Source organism: Loxodonta africana, chromosome 16 (genome assembly GCF_030014295.1).
Source record: "Loxodonta africana isolate mLoxAfr1 chromosome 16, mLoxAfr1.hap2, whole genome shotgun sequence".
Classification (NCBI taxonomy): Eukaryota; Metazoa; Chordata; class Mammalia; order Proboscidea; family Elephantidae; genus Loxodonta; species Loxodonta africana.
The window spans coordinates 53,590,539-53,607,991 of NC_087357.1; the positions used below are offsets into that span (position 1 = coordinate 53,590,539).

At 35.6% G+C, this 17,453-nt stretch overlaps 1 non-coding gene across 1 annotated transcript; it reads left to right on the forward strand.

Moving 5' to 3' along the window:
• Positions 1-1,014: 1,014 nt before the first annotated feature.
• LOC111750371 (U6 spliceosomal RNA) lies at positions 1,015-1,118 on the forward strand. Its single transcript, XR_002785515.2, has one exon. It is a non-coding gene; the product is annotated as a U6 spliceosomal RNA (small nuclear RNA).
• Positions 1,119-17,453: the final 16,335 nt, after the last annotated feature.

Consider the following 17,453-nt stretch of genomic DNA (forward strand, 5'->3'; position numbering starts at 1 on the left):
AAAGTGGCCTCTAGAAATAGCTTCAGTTCCAAGTTCAAAGGATATCTTACAGCAATCGTCTTGGGGCTTCCCTTATTCTCTATCAATCCAGTAGGTCTGGCCTTTTTTAGGAATTTGAATTTTGTTCTACATATTTCTCCCTTTCTCTCTGGGACCTTCTACCATGTCCCTGGTCAGAATGGTCAAAAAGTATGTGTGCTTTAGATGCATCTTTACATAGACAGATTTTAATATGTTGTATTGTTTGCATCATTCTATTAAAAATATTTTTTAAATTTTTCTTGTGATTTCTTGTTTGATCCTTGAGTTCTTTAGAAGTGTTTTATTTTTGTTGGTTTGTTTTTAATTCTGTATATTTGGGGATTTTTCAGATATCTTTCTCTTTCTAATTTATGTTGTGGTCAGAATACATGGTAGGTATAATTACAATCCTTTTAAAATTAATGAACACTCATGTTATGATCTGGTATGTATTCTATCTTAGCATGTATTTCTTGTCACTTAGAATGAATATGAATTTTGCTTTTGTTTGAAGTAGTGTCTCATAAATATTAATTATGTCAAATTGGTTGATAGTATTGTTCAAGTCTTCTAATGCATACTTATTTTCTGTCAACTACAGGGAAATGACTTAAAACAAAAAACTGTATTTGTGAATTTGTCTATTTCTTTTTCTCACCATGCTCTGATATTTCTTAAAGTAATTTAAAACATTTAGGATTTTATCTTTTTTATAAATTGATTTCTTATTAAAATGAAACATCTCCTTTATCCCTAAAAACATTCCTTGCCCTGAAGTCTACTTTTTCTGATATTAATATAGCCACTCCAACTTTCTTATGCTTAGAATTTGCCTGATGTTGCCCTACCATCCACCCCGCCCCCACTTTTTTTCTTTTACTTCTAATCTCTCTGTGTCTTTGAAGCCCTGATGGCACAGTGGTTAAGAGCTCAGCTGCTAACCAAAAGGTCAGCAGTTCAAATCTACCACTGCTCCTTCAAAACCCTATGGGGGTTCTCACTTCAGCAGCACATACACTAAAATTGGAACAATACATAGATTTGCATGGCCCCTGCACAAGGATGACATGCAAATTCGTGAATTGTTCCTTATTTTCTGCTTCGAAGGCCAGAATAGTAGGGATGGGGGTTTTGGGGACCATGGTTTCAGGGGATATATAAGTCAATTGGTGTAATAAGATCTATTAAGAAAACATTCTGCATCCCACTTTGGTGAGTGGTGTCTGGGGTCTTAAATGTTAGCAAGCAACCATCTAAGATGCATCAATAGTTCTCAACCCACCTGGAGCAAAGGAGAATGAAGAACACCAAAGACACAAGGTAATTACGAGCCCAAGAGACAGAAAGGGCCACATAAATCAGAGGCTACATCAGCCTGAGATCAGAAGAACTAGATGGTGCCTGGCTACAACCAATGACTGCCCTGACAGGGAACACAACAGAGAATCCTTGATGGAGCAGGAGAGCAGTGGAATGCAGAGCTCAAAATCTCATTAAAAGGCCAGACTTAATGGTCTGGCTCAGACTGGAAGGACCCCGGAGGTCATGGTCACCAGGCCTTCTGTTAGCCCAAGACTGGAACCATTCCCAAAGCCAACTCTTCAGACAGGGATTGGACTGGACTATAAGAAAATAACACTGGTGAGAAGTGAGTTCTTGGCTCAAGTAGACACATTAGACTATGTGGGCAGCTCCTGTATGGAGGGTAGATAAGAGGGCAGAGGGGCACAGAAGCTGGCTGAATTGACATGGAGAATATAGGGTGGAGAGGAGGAGTGTGCTGTCAAATTAGGGGGAGAGCAACTAGGAGTACATAGCAAGGTGTTTATAAATTTTTGTATGAGAGACTGACTTGATTTGTAAACTTTCACTGAAAGCACAATTAAAAAAAAAAAAAACCCTGTTAGGCAGTTCTATTCTGGTCTATTTTGTTGGGTTTATTCTGGTCTATAGGTTCACTATGAGTTTTTCTAGGACATACCCATGTCTTGAAATTTTACCCAGTCTAAACATGTTTGCTTTTAATTAAAGGGCAAAAATCATTTATCATTAATGAAATTAATATTTTGGGCTTGTGTGTCACTGTAATGTTTGTTTTCTATTTGCCCTATCTTTGACTCATCTCCCCTTTTTTTTTTTCTTTTTCTCAACATTAATTTGGAATAACTGACTTTTTTTTTGTTAATTCATTTGATGTCCATTCTTGGTTATTAGTTATAAATCTGTTGTCATGTGTTTTACTTCTACACGTTATAAACACTGTGCCTTTTAAAAAATAAATTTTAGTTTAAACAGTCAATAATCTTAAGAAAATTAAAGCTTGAAAAAATTATTCACTGTACTTATGCAAATATTTATAATTTCTGGACCTCTTCTTTTTTGTCAATCTTGATTCCCAAGTGATAGCACTATCCTTTAACTACATAACATTCTCTATTGTTTTCTGCAGTTGCGGTGCGTCATTGTTAACAACAAATTCACTCACTTTTGTTTGTTTCAAAAAATGTTTATTTTCTTTTTATCTGGTGACTAAAGGAAAATTTGTGGTAAGAAAGGCCCACCCCTCTTGCCATAATTTGGGAAAACCTTAATAGCCATCTCACTTTCATGTCTTGGAATTATGGATATACCAAGGCCTCTGTTGTGTCTATGTCGCATTCAATCTCTTTTTCTCCCTTATCCTACTTCTTTCACTCCCACATAGCTTCTGATCTCAAGCTTATTGTTCAATAAACTACATATACTCAAGTTGCTCACTCAGATTCCATTTTCTACGAAATTCAATTTAGAACCATGATTTAAAAAAAGTGCATATTAAGATTTTGTTTTCACAAATATCTATTCAACAGATATAAACAGCCAAAAACACACATAAGTATGTGTATGTGTGTGTGTGTATAAAATTTGTGTGTATATGCATATATGTCCTTCCACCTGCCAAAAATTCTGAAACTCTCATATATTCTTGGTTTTCCTCAGGTTTCATCCACACCATCCCTATCAGGGTAAAGTGGTATTAAGCTTTGGTTGCAGCTTCAATGAAATTTCTCTGATAAATCTTACTTTTACAAGTATTTAAAATTTTGAAGACATTGCTCCTTCCTCAATTCAGATCTTCTAAGCCTATCCATATCTCAAGTTTTCCTTTAATTTCTACATTAGTTTTAATGATTCAAAATCTTAGATGTGGTCTTAAGTAATTGATATCAGATTCTGCTAGAATTTCAAGGGAAGATGATAGTGAATTCTTGTGCCTTCCAGATTCTTCTTCTAGGAGAGTAATATCCATCCTTATGGATCCTTCAGAGAATCTTTTGTCATTACTCAATCCTGTTAAATTTTTTAAATGAACACAAACCTATTCCATTTAGTTACACCTCATGAATTTTACAAGAAAGTTTAATTTGTACTACTACAAACTATTTTATTTATAGTTAATAAACTTGACAGGAATGTTTAATGTTCACAGATGCACATATTTTATATACACTCTTTTTTCATTAGATATGCATATATTAATTTCAAGCTTAATAAAATGAATACAATCAGATTTTTAACTAATCTGTGAATACTTTGCCATTATTGTAATTGCACTCATCAATGTCATTACTTTTTGTTCATTCCTATTCTGAGTGTTAGACTTATTTATAATTGTGTTATATTAATTACACATATTATATTTTATTATAGTAATTATCATAACTGCTGAATCATGACTACCATACTAATTATAACAAATTTATGATTATACTGCCCCAAATTGTTCTCTAAAAAAGAACTAAGAAACGGAAGTCATAGGGATTTATCAGAAGATTAATTCTTTAATTATAATGTCGGGATAAAGGTAAATAACAAAGAATTGATCAGTTTAAGATATATATGAATGTCATGTTTTCTAACAAATCGATGTATTTCACATACTCTCCTTTGATATTCAATCATACAATGAATGTACCATTTCATAACTAAACAACAGAAAAATAATATGCTACCTTGCTTAAGGTTTTGCTAAGGCAATACTGACCACACAATTCATACACCAGGGTTTTTATGTTGGCACACATGGACTTCTAAGAAAATAGTGCTAAGATAATAGTATTTGGGAATTTAATGAAAAGGCCAACCAAGCCCTCACAAACCTCCACCTCTATTCCAGTAATTTTTCCCTTTTTTATATGCTGAATTATTGTATATGAATTCATTTGTAGATACAACTCTGAAACTAAAAAAAAAAAAAATTAATTTCAATAAATAATTCCCTTCTCTGAGACACTCTTTAAACTTTGAACTGAGATAATCGCCTGAAATCACCTTCTAGAGAAAGAGCAGAGTGGCACACAAAATAAAAGATATTAGCCATAAGAACGGTGCTCTACACCTGTGTTCATTGCAGCACTGTTTACAATTGCAAAACCAAGGTGCCCATCAACAAATGAATGGATAAATTATGGTGTATTCACACAATGGAATACTACACATCAATAAAGAACAATGATGAATCTATGAAACATTTCATATCTTGGAGAAATCTGGAAGGCATTATGCTGAGTGAAATTAGTCAGGTGCAAAAGGGCAAATATTGCACGAGACCACTGTTATAAGAACTCAAAAAATAGTTTAAACAGAGAAGAAAATATTCTTTGATGGTTATGAGAATGGGGAGGGAGAAAGTAGGAGGGGTTTTCACTAATTAGATAGTAGATAAGAAGTATTTTAGGTGAAGGAAAAGACAACACACCATACAGGAGAAGTCAGGACTAAACCAAAAGCAAAGAAGTTGCCTGAATAAACTGAATGCTTCGAAGGCCAGTGTAGCAGGAGTGGCTTCAGGGGACATCTAGGTCAATTGGTATAATAAAATCTGTTAAGAAAACATTCTGCATCCTGCTTTGGTGAATGGCATCTGGGGTCTTAAATGTTAGCAAGTGACCATTTAAGACGCATCAATTGGTCTCAACCCACCTGGAGCAAAGGACAATGAAGAACACCAAAGACACAAGGTTAATTATGAGCCCAAGAGACAGAAAGGGCCACTTAAACCAGAGACTACATCAGCCTGAGACCAGAAGAACTAGATAGTGCCCAGCTACAACCAATGACTGCCCTGACAGAGAACACAACAGAGAACCCCTGAGGCAACAGGAGAGCAGTGGGATGCAGACCTCAAATTCTTGTAAAAAGGCCAGACTTAATGGTCTGACCCAGACAAGAAGGACCCTGGAGGTCATGGTCCCCAGAACTTCTGTTAGCCCAAGACAGGAACCGTTCCCAAAGCCAGCTCTTCAGACAGGGATTGGACTGGGCTATGGGATAGAAAATGATACTGGTGAAGAGTGAGCTTCTTGGATCAAGTAGACACATGAGACTATGTGGGCAGCTCCTGTCTGGAGGGGAGATGAGAAGGCAGAGGGGTTCAGAAGCTGGCCGGATGGACAAAAAAATGGAGAGTGGAGGGAAGGAGTGTGCTGTATCATTAGGGGGAGAGCAACTAGGGGTATATAGCAAGGTGTATATAAATTTTTGTATGAGAGACTGACTTGATTTGTAAACTTTCATTTAAAAAAAAAGCACAGTAAAAATTAAAAAAAAAAAAAACGGTGCTGTATTAATATTCCATATGTATGAGACCAAAATGTCAGCATTTACTCTAAAGCAAAGATGAGGGGGCAGGGACACTAGAGTACTAGAAATGGAACAACAAGATCACAAAGAAAATAATGACACTCTATGAAATATGTAACTAATTTCACTGAGTAATTTGTGTGTAAAATGGGAACCTAACTTGCTATGTACAGTTTCAACAAAACACACACAAAAAATATATAAAAGTAGAAAAGCAATCCCCTTTTAAAATGGGTCAGACTAGATTCCCTTTAAGTTTCACTTTAAATACTCACTTCAAAGAAAGAAATTTCCATCCTTTGATTGTGTTAGATTTATCCCAACATTTATATTTCAAGTGACTTAAAAATTAAAATAAAAAAATTCCCTTGATTATAAATGAATTTTATTTGTATGCAGTTAATTAAGTCTTATTATCAAAGAAGCTGGTTACAGAAAATGACTTGGCTCTACCACCTATTATGGTGGTGTGTATGTGTGTGTGTATGTGTTTAAATATAGTGTTTTAGGTGGGAAAAAATCATTGCATGAAAATGTAATGCCTAAAAAGAAAACTAGCAGTCCTAAGAAAAATCTTTCCCTTACTTTGCACCTGATTCCATTATAGAAATCCATAACATAACCTGGCACTTCTCATTTATCTAAGGTCATTCATAGCAGTTCATGAATGGATGGTGGAAATACTGCAAATATTTAAGGGCTGCTAACAGGTGAGCATGGACCAATCAGAGGACCTAGGTCCTTACACTGAAATGAAGATACCAGCTGAGTATCAGCCATGCTGGGGTAACTCTAAGGAGATTCAGGTTAGAATGCTTCAGCAAAACTGAAGTCGTGACATTGCAGAAACCATTTCTGAAACAAATTACATTTATTGGGGGATAAAATTACCCAGATAACTCAGTGAGTGGTTCAGTGTTTTTCTTTGTTTCAATTGTTAGATTTTTTAAAAATTTGCTACATAATGATGAAATCTACCTGAAACTATCATAGCATCTACAACTAAGAGGGGAGGAGTGAGAGAGGGAGAGGGAGAGGGAGAAAGGAGAGACAATGTGGCATAATTTTCTTAAAGAGATAGCCTGAGACAGAGAAACACAGAAAGATGCATTCAAGAAAATCTTAGTGTAAAAAGCTAACTTTCTTTATGAAAAAAAAAAAAAATCCCAGATGTTTAAAAATGTATATGACACAGAACTACATGGAATATACAAATCTAGACTGATTTCAAGTTTCTAACCACTTTGCACGTCATTAGAAATTTATGTGCATTTTATTGGAATACATCAGGTATATTGTTAAATAGAATAATGTAAAACATCATCCATGGGTGAGGAGTTTTTCTGAAAACATAAAATATCATCTTGTTTCTATGGCAGTTTTCTCCTAGAATCAGCAGCATTGCCCTAACAGCTCCATTTACTGCCTTTGTTCATTGCCCATTTGTACATTCTGACTTTGCTTGAATTCATCTCATACTTTAAAAAAAAAAAACTGCAGTTATTCAGTCTGATAAAAATGCATCCTTATGAAGAAAATCACTTTGAGGGTAAATCTATAAATGATTTTTTTTTTTTTTAGTGCATTAACCTTTTCACTAGAGGGACAGGCCTTGCCAGAAAATATTGTTATTTTTATATATTGTATTTTTCCTAGTACATAAGAAAAAACTTTCACCAAAACATGTCTAAGGTCTTGAGCATGGCTTACCATTTTAGTCATCTTTGTGTTCTTAATGTTTTTTATGTCACCTTTTACTTTATAGTTTTTAGTTACTATTTAAAAATCACTCATCTGCTTGGTTTGAGGACTCAGTAAAAAAGGTAATACGGAGAGGCTTACATGTTAATGCTCATGACTAAGAAAACTGCTTGGAGGATACAGTTAAATGAAGATTCTAGAGCCAAGTGAGTTTATGTAGATAAAATGAAGTCAGATTCTTTAATCAGACTGGTATAATTAGAGAGTAAAGCTGATATTATTGTTAGTGGTAATAGTAGTAGTATTCTTCTAGAAGGAATTACTGAGATCTAATTTTTAGATTTTCAGTGTAGAGTCTCCTAATTAAATGCATACATAAATGTACATACATACATATTTCAAATAAAAAAACTGTTTTGGTTTATAATCATATTGCTGTGTGCCATGGGGTCAATTCTGACTCATAATGACTGTATAGAACAGGGTAGAAATGCTGCATAGGGTTTCCTAAGCTAAAATCTTTAGGGGAGCAGATAACCAAGTCTTTTCTCTTGCGGAGGGGCTGGGTGGGTTCCACTAGCCAACCTTACAGTTAGCAGCAGAGTGCTTAACCGTTGAGCCACCAGGACTCTGATCTAAATATATATATACATATAAGCACATTAATTTTGTTTTATTGTTTCTCTTAACTCAAATTTCCCTCTTTTTTTATGCTCACTTTTGGATATTTATTTGATTTGGGCATATCCCATCCTATCCCAGAGCAAAATGGCAGCTTAAGCATCTCCAAATTCCCGTCCACCCGTTGGAACACCAAAGCACAAGCAGAAACTAGTCAAACTAACTTTCTCAGAACTCTGGAAACTAGTGAAAAGCTTACAGCAACTAAATGAATAATGAACCAAAAAAAGCCTATGTCAGAACGGTAGGAAAACTTTGTCTTTCACTTTTCTCCCTCCTATTTTTTCCCATTTTTTTTTTTTTTAACAATTTTATAAACCCCTCAACACATTTAGGCTATTTTTATTTTGGATCATTAGTTATTTGAAAATTTAAACATAATAAAACTTGACCATTAGGGCCCAAACTCTATCAAATGGGGGAAAAGAGAGTCTTTATAATAAATGGTGCTAGCAAAACTGGATGTCCATCAGCAAAAAAAAAAAAAAAATGAAACATGACCCATACCTCACAGCATACAAAAAAACTAATTCAAAATGGATCAAAGACCTAAATATAAAACCAAGAACTATAAAGATCATAGAAAAATAAATGGGATCAATGCATTAACAGTATACAAACCATAACTAACAACATACAAACTCCAGAAGATAAGCTAGATAACTGGGACCTTCTGAAAATCAAACATTTATGCTCATCAAAAGACTTCACCAAAATAGTAAAAAGAGAACCCTCAGACTGGGAAAAAAAAATTGGCTATTACAATCTGACAAAGCTCTTATTTTTAAAACGTACAAGAAAATCTAACACCTCTACAACAAAAAGACAAATAATCTAATTTAAAAAATGGGCAAAGAAAATGAACAGGCACTTCACCAAAGAAGACATTCAAGTGGCTAACAGACACGTGAGGAAAGGCTGGAGATCACTAGCTATACTAGCTATTAGAGAAATGCAAATCAAAACTACAATGAGATACCACCTCACCTTGGCATTACTAGCAGGAATCAAAAAAACAGGAAATAACAAATGTTGGAGAGGCTGTGGGGAGATTGGAACTCATGCAAAATGGTACAACCATTTTGGAAAATGATATGGCTTCCTTAGAATGCTAGAAACAGAAGTACCTAGGAATATATCCTAGAGAAATAAGAATTGTCACATGAATAGACATATGCACATCCATGTTCATTGCAGCATTATTTACAATAGCAAAAAGACGGAAACAACCTAGATGCCCATCAACAGATGAATGGATAAACAAACCATGGTACATACACACAATGAAGTATTACACAATGATAAAGAACAATGATGAATCTGTGAAGCATCTCACAACATGGATGAATCTGGACAGCATTATGCTGAGTGAAATAAGTCAATCGCCAAAGGACAAATATTATATGAGACCACTACTATAAAAAAACATGAAAAGGTTTACAACCAAAAAGAAACAATCTTTGATGTTTTCTAGGGAGGGTAAGGGTGGGGATGGAAAAACACTAAATAGACAATAGGTAAGTGGTGACTTTGGTGAAGGGTAAGACAGTACACAATACTGGGAAAGCCAGAACAGCTTCTCCAAGGCAAGGTCACGGAAGCTCCACAGACACATCGAAACTCCCTGAGAGACTGAATTACTGGGCTGAAGGCTGTGGGGGTCTTGGTCTCAGGGAACATCTAGTTCAATTGGTATAACATAATTTATAAAGAAAATGTTCTACATTCTACTTTGGTGCGTAGTGTCTGGGGCCTTAAAAAGCTTCTGAGCAGGGCCATCTAAGATACTCCACCGGTCTCACCCTATCTGGATCAAGGGAGAGTGAAGAAAACCAAAGACAAAAGGGAAAGATTAGACCAAATGACTGCTGGACCACAAGTACTTCAGCATCCACCAGACTGAGTCCAGGCTGAGTCCAGCACAACTAGATGGTGCCTGGCTACTATCACTGACTGCTCTGACAGGGATCTGGTGGGGATCACAACAGAGGGTCCCAGACAGAGCTGGAGAAAAATGTAGAACAAAATTCTAACCCACAAAAAACATCACCACCAAAAAAAAAAAAAAAAAAAAAAGAGAGAGACCAGACTTACTGGTCAGATAGAGATTGGAGAAACCCTAAGAGTATGGGTCCCAGACACCATTTTAGCTCAGTAATGAAGTCACTCCTGAGGTTCACCCTTCAGTCAAAGATTAGACAGGCCCATAAAAACAAAGGAGACTAAAGGTCCACACCAGCCCAGGGGCAAGGACGAGAAGGCAGGAAGGGACAGGAAAGCTGGTAATAGGAAATCCAAAGTCAAGAAGGGGAGAGTGTTGATAAGTCATGGAGTTGGTAACCAAGGTCACAAAACAATCTGTGTACTAATTGTTCAATAAGAAGCTAGTTTGTTCTGTAAACCTTCCTCAAAAGCACAATAACAAAAAAATAAAGTAATAAAACTTGTCCATTACATGTACCCTTATTTCTACCAACTTCAGTGCTATTCATCACTTTGTTTGGATGCAAATACACATCTGGAATCATGCACCTTCTCACTGAAGAACTTCTTATTTGTCTGCGACACTTTATTTTGCCTTCATTTTGGACATATTTTTTCCCCTCTTTGATGAACTATTCTAAGCTGACAGTTGTTTTTTTGTTTGTTTGTTTCATTTTTCCATACCTATCGGCACTTTAAAGATATCTTTTTATTTTATTCTGTCTTGCTTTTCTAAAAATAAAGACTTTCATAAAAACTATTCTGTAATTCTTATGTATTTTACTCTCAAAATAAAGTTTATTTTACCTCCCTCTGAATCTTTTAAAGATATTCCCTATCTTGTTTTTAGTAGTTTGAATAAGATGTATCTAGGAGAGAGAGAGAAAGAAATTAACGTTTTGTGTGTGTCTGTCTGTTTTCTTTGCCTTTATCTTCTTGAGGATTCTGTAGGGCCCTAGTGGAGCAGCGATTAAGTGCTCAGCTGCTAACAGAAAGGTCAGTTGTTGAAACACACCAGCCACTCCGAGGGAAAACGATATGGCAATCTGCTTCTGTTCTATTCTGTCCTATGGGGTCACTAGGAATAGGAATTATTTGGACAACGATGGGTTTGGTTGTTTTTTAGTTTGTTTTTTTAATAAGTTTTCTCTGAGATTCTTGAATCTATGATTTGTTTTTTTAGTTATTAATTTTGGTAATTTCTTAGTCATTGTATTTTCATGACTTTTTCTCAGCCCTCTTTTTCTTTTTCTGGGACTCAAAATTTATGTTTGTTAAACCATTTGATATCTTCCCTCAGCTCTTGGATGTAAGTTGTGGATTTTTTTCTCTTCAACTTTCACTTTGTCTTTCTGTTCCAGTTTGTTATTTTCTACTAACTTATCCTTATGCTAATGTATTATTTCCTCAGCTATGTACGGTCTTCTGATAATGCCAGTGAAAAAAACCTTTGAATGAGTTCTTCATCTCTGACTTTAAAAAAAAAAAAAATTAGCATTCTCATTTTGACTCTTTTTTAAAATGTTAACGCATTTCTGATAAATTTCCAATCTAGCCATTAATAAATGTTGTCTGGCTTTTTAAAAAAAGCTTTTAACATATTAATCCTAGTTATTTTAGTCACCTCGATGGCAATGAGCTTGTTTTGGTTTTATCTTATAGCTTCCATGTCTTAATGATCTATTGGTTGTGCTGGCCACGCTATCTCTTGACAATAGGTTGTTTTTCTTCCCTTTTTGTGCCTTTTTATGTTTTGATTGAATACTGGTCATTGTGAAGAACAGTAAAGCCTAAAGTAAATGGTATTTATACTTGAAAAGTGACAATTTTTTGGAGCTTGAGTTTGAGTCAATCTAATCTATAATTGTTTTTATTATGCTATGTTTAACTTCAGTGTGCCACAAGTTCAAATTGTTCCACTAATAAGTTACTTTTGTTTTTCTGCTTAGAGTGGTACCAAGTGTGCTGAAGGCATTTTCTCTAAGTTCTTACTTGACGCTTAGCTTTCAGCAAGCCTTGCACACCACAGAGGTCATTGCTCCCCGTACTCTTGTCCCTTCCTCACCAGTAGATGGCAGGGCTTGTTATGCAGTGTGAGGCTTGTGGAAGGGACAGTGGGGTTCCCAGTTCTCCTGGTCCATTCTAAGTCTTAGGTAGTGCTGAGCTTTTTGTTTTTGATGATCCACCTTTCTCAGCATTCCTGCCCCTCCCCATAATTGCAGTAAGCATTGACTCGTGTGTATGTGGAAAAGGAAGAGTCTTATGGGTGAGATAGTTTTCCTGCTCCAGTGGTAGGAAACCTCTGCTTTGACTCAACCAGATTTCCTGACTATCCCCACAGGGCTAGAGCATTTTCTTCTATTCCTTCTTCAGTAGCAACGTAACGTCTGCAAGGAATACTTGGTAGGACTGTTCCCTGCCCTTACTCTATGGTAGACTGCTGTCTCTTTTACTCTTTTTTTTTTTTTCATGTGCAGAAGTTATTCATTTTTTCCATTCACCCACTCTGCTTATTCTCAAAAAAAAAAACTTTTAGCATTTTTACATTCCATCCTTAAGATAGGTATAATTATTAGTGTTTCTAAGTATGCGTGCAAACACAAATTGACAACATATTTCTCTCCTTTTTTTTAATTCATTTTGTTGTTGTTGTTGAGAATTAGATAGACTAATGGTGAAGGCAGTGGTAGTTCTGTCTCTCCCTCAGTTGTAGACAACTTTTGCTCCTATCTTTCCATTAATAGCAATTGATCTTTTCTTGCAGGTGGGGATCAGGTGGGGGTCTTTACTCCTCACTCAGTGATTCACAGTCTTTCTTTGTACGTGGCACAGTGGTTAAGTGCTATAGCTACCAACCAAAAGGCAGCATTTCAAATTCACCAAATGCTCCTTAGAAAGTCTATGGGGCAGTTCTCTAGGTTTGGAATCGACTTGACAGCAGTGGGTTTAGTTTGGTTTTGGTTTCCAGACTCAATTGGTATTTTACCTTGGGGAACAGGGTTTCTTGTCCCTAGCCCAGTGGGTTCTGATTTTTCTTTCATATGATAAAAAGCATCTAGGAATTGGGAGTTTTGTACCTCTGCACGACGGAGGAACCATTTTCAGATGTTCTGTCCCGCTTTCAGTGTTTTTCGTAAGGACCCAGTAGAGAACAATTTAAATGTGCTTACAAATGAAGACCTGAGTTTCCTTATGCTTGAGGCTCTGAGAGAATATAAACTGTCGCACTAGCCTGCACTTGACCATTAAGAATTTGTACAAAATTAGCTGTTTTTTTTCTTATCTGCTTTTTACTGCGTCTGCTTCTGCCTTCAACACTCTGCCAAAGGTGAAAGAGTGTTCCCTCAAAGGGGTTTTCCATCCTTTGGAATGCAATTTTTCTGATTGCCTTATGACCTTGGCTCTTGGTTGGCCTCAAAAAAGTTATTATTATTTTAATAATCCAGGTTTTCTTTGTTGTGGGGTGGAAGCAATGATCTTTGGCTTGATCCTAAATGCAAGATAATTTTCCACCCCCTTAAGGAGCTACATTTTAACGTTTAAAAAGTTTAGAGTCTAGCGTTGCCTTAAGTCTGTGAATAAGAGTTACTTTCTAAATTAGAAAAAAAAAAAAAAAGAGAGAGAAAAACAAACTCATGACATACAAGACCTAATGATAAAATAATCTTTGCGTGATACAGAAAAGCTGGCAGAGGACTCAGGGAAGATTTGGCTACTTCCTTCAATCTCAGAGATGGTAACTAGTTATTCATCAGAATACGATGATTTATTACGGCCGTTACAATGCGGGAGTGGAAATTGTTGCCTAGGTCTCTCTGGACTTTCTGAAGAGGAGAAAGCAGGACATTTTCCCTCCACCCCTGAACCCTACAGCAGCCTTGAAAGATGATAAATTTCATTTTAAAAATATCATGGATGCATAAATCCTGACTTTCAGCTGTGCTCCATTTTCTACTGTTGTTTGTGAAACTAGTAAGGGCATTTGTTGTTTGCTTCTTCCTCTGTTTATAGTGGTATTTTTCTGTTCATCAAGTCTTTCATATTAAATCACACATTGCCAGAAAGTAGCAATGGCAACATCTGCTACAACAACTCATTTTGTTGTCAATCAATCATTTGATAACATATATTTCCACCATGTAATATATATTTTACAATATTTTGCAGAGCCAATTTCAGAATGATATATTTATTCCTTGTGTTTCTACTCTTTGGTTTATAGAAGCTTTAAGATGAGAGATGGTGCTTAATTAAATGTCGAGTGTATTTTCTAATTATTAACAAGAAAGGAGTAAAAAGGCCCCTGAGACCAGTACCTTTATAAAGTGGTTACTTACTTGCAAAACTTTAATTTTTTTTTTAATGAATAAAAGTGCTCTCCATTCCATCTGATTAATGTTTATATGACAGGTAAATGTATCCAACAGTATATGGCCAAAATTCACCCAAATTATGCAATTAGTAAATCTTTCTATTAGAGGTTTTTACTAAATGGAAGTTTCCAATGTCACTTTCATGAAAATGAAGTACACCAAGAGACTCTTAACAAAAACTAGGTAAACAATTTTCTTTAGCAAAACCTAGATAAACAGTTTGCTTTAACAAAAACTAGGGAATCATCTTCTAGTAAGTATATTTCAGTCAGCACATATTTGCTGTATCTCCTGTATCCATATATTATCCGATACTGTGTCAAACTTTGCAAATTAATATTTGGGTTGATTTTGAATAGGGTTATGCTCTATCTACAAGGAAAATATCAGTCCTGTTTAACTTATATAACTTCATGTGAAATGATAAAAGGTAAACAGCTTGAAATTATCACATGCATGTGTTCATATCTAGGTGTGTGTCTTTGTATATAAAACAGAGACTTTAATCCTTAGTTAATCAAGTTTCAACCTTCTAGAATGAGACTTTTTGCCTTTAGGAAGGAGAAATATAGTACAAAGTTGCCAACATTCATTCTCAACAAAATAAAAGTAGCAGTTTTCTCCTGAAATGTAGCAACAAATGAACAAACAAAAGAACCCAAAAGACAAATGGAATGAAAAACAGACATGATAAAATGTTAATTTGTCTCTTTCAGTTCGTTTGAAAGGCACCTTAGTTGAAGTGACTTACGTATTTTACCAAAAATAATCGCCACTCGTCTGTCAGGTTGTCATGCTGTGGTGGCCTGTGTGCTGCAGTAATGCTGAAAGCTATGCCACTGGTATTTCAAATACTAGCAGGTCACACATGGTGGACAGGCTTCAGTGGAGCTTCCAAACTGAGAAGGACCTTGGCAGTCTACTTCTGAAAAAATTGGCCAGTGAAAACCTTACGAGTAGCAGTGGCTGCAACAAAGGGCTTAAACACAGCAGTGATTGTTGAGGATGGTGGCATTTCCTTCTGTTGTACAGAGGGTCTCTATGAGTCAGAACCAACTCAAGGACACCTAACAACAGCCCCCACCACAAAAAGATGATCAGATTTTCAAATATGGACTTTTAACAGTTTTTTTTTTTTTTTTCCAAAAGGAGAGTTTTCTGTTCCATTTATTTTACTCCCATTTTTAGACTTTATTTAGAACTTTATCCAACTTTCTAATAACTTTTGAAGTTAAAATTCTCTTTAGATGTTGGAGTAATACTAATAAGATGAGCAACATTTGATTTTCTTAATATGTGGCCTGCTGTATCAGTTAGCTATTTTTGTGTAATAACTGACCACAAAATTTCAGAATCATTCATTGATAGCTATTTATTTAGTTCCTGTGTCTCTGGTTCATCTGTAGGTCAGCCACTCTAGGCTTGGCCCAGCTGGGACAGCTTCACTGGGGACCTTGGCTCCACATGTGTTTTAACCTCCACTAGAAACTAACAAGCTAACATGAACGTGTTCTCCCCCTGATGAAAGCAACTGCACGAGTGCAAGGCCATCTGTCAAACACATTTTAAGACTTTGCTTGTGTCAGGCCTGCTAATATCCCTAACAGGCTTTAGCTCTGATACTTTCTATAATTTAATTCAAAGCTTGCTTCTTTAGTACATTATTTGTTACATAGATTGATTTCCTTTTGTCCCAAAATTTGTTATTTTTCTTGCCTTTTATATTTATTTCTATTCTGTGACCTCACATAAGTCATTTTACATTAAGTCATGTTCTATACTTTTTAAAATTTCATGAAGATTCTTTAGAAAGCAACACTATCCTTCATTTTAAAAACTGTCTTAGTTAACCTAATGCTGCTGTAACAGAAATACCACAAGGGGATGGCTGTAACAAAGAGAAGTTTATTCCCTCACAGTTATGTGGGCTAAAGGTCCAAATTCAGGGCCTCAGCTCCAGGGGAAGGCTTTCTTTCTCTGTTGGCCTTCTCATCAATCTTCCCTTGGACTAGGAGCTTCTCTGCACAGGAACCCCGGGTCCAAAGGTTGCACTCTGCTCTGGGCACTCCTTTTTTTGGTGGTATGAGGTCCCCAACTCTCTGCTCGCTTCATTTTCCTTTTATCTCTTGAGAGATAAAAGGTGGTGCAGGCCGCACCCTAGGGAAACTACCTTTACATTGGATCAGGAATGTGACCTGGGTAAGGGTGGTGTTACAATACCACCTTAATCCTCTTTAACATAAAATTACAATCACAAAATGGAGGACAACCACACACTATTGGGGGTCATGGCCTAACCAAGTTGACACATATTTTAGGGGGACACAACTCAATCCATAACACTGACCATCGTCCCTTTAAATAATAACACCTTATTGTAGAATTAGAAGACTTAATAAAAAGCCAAGAATACTCAATCCAGTTTAAGCAAACACTACCTCAGGATTTATTGAGGCATTAGAAGACAATTAAAATCTTCATATTCTTCAGTTAGTCCATTTCAGTGTCCATTAACTCCAGTTAAAGGAGCTATCTTGATATGTCTAACATAAATCCCTCATGTTTCAATAAATGGATAACATTTATTGAGCAATAGTAAGTGTGGTTACAACAAGGGTGTCCAATAATGTCCAAAAAGAAAAATAAAAAGTAATCTAGATCCCTGAGTATACGATGTTATGACTTTTTTTTTCAGATATTTTCCTTATGTGAGAATAATTTAAACCACTGAACTGAGGTCTTTGGAATAAGCAGCTCTATGCATTTCTCTGTGGCAAAAGGCATGCACATTTCAAGACTGAAAGATGCTAATTTATTCCCTCCCCACCCCAAACAAAAATTAAGTCCTATGATTTTTTTTTTTTTTTTTTTTTTATTGTTCTGGTAATCAGAAAGATGTGTTCTGTTTTAGAATTATTTTAAATTATGCATTCCTGATCATTACTGAGAATAAACTAATTCGTTAGATTATATTGGCCATTTATATTGTTGTTTTTATAAATTTTCTGCTTTGATAATTTTACTATTAAATTGTTCATCTTTTTCTTATTAATTTTAAAAGATCTATTTATT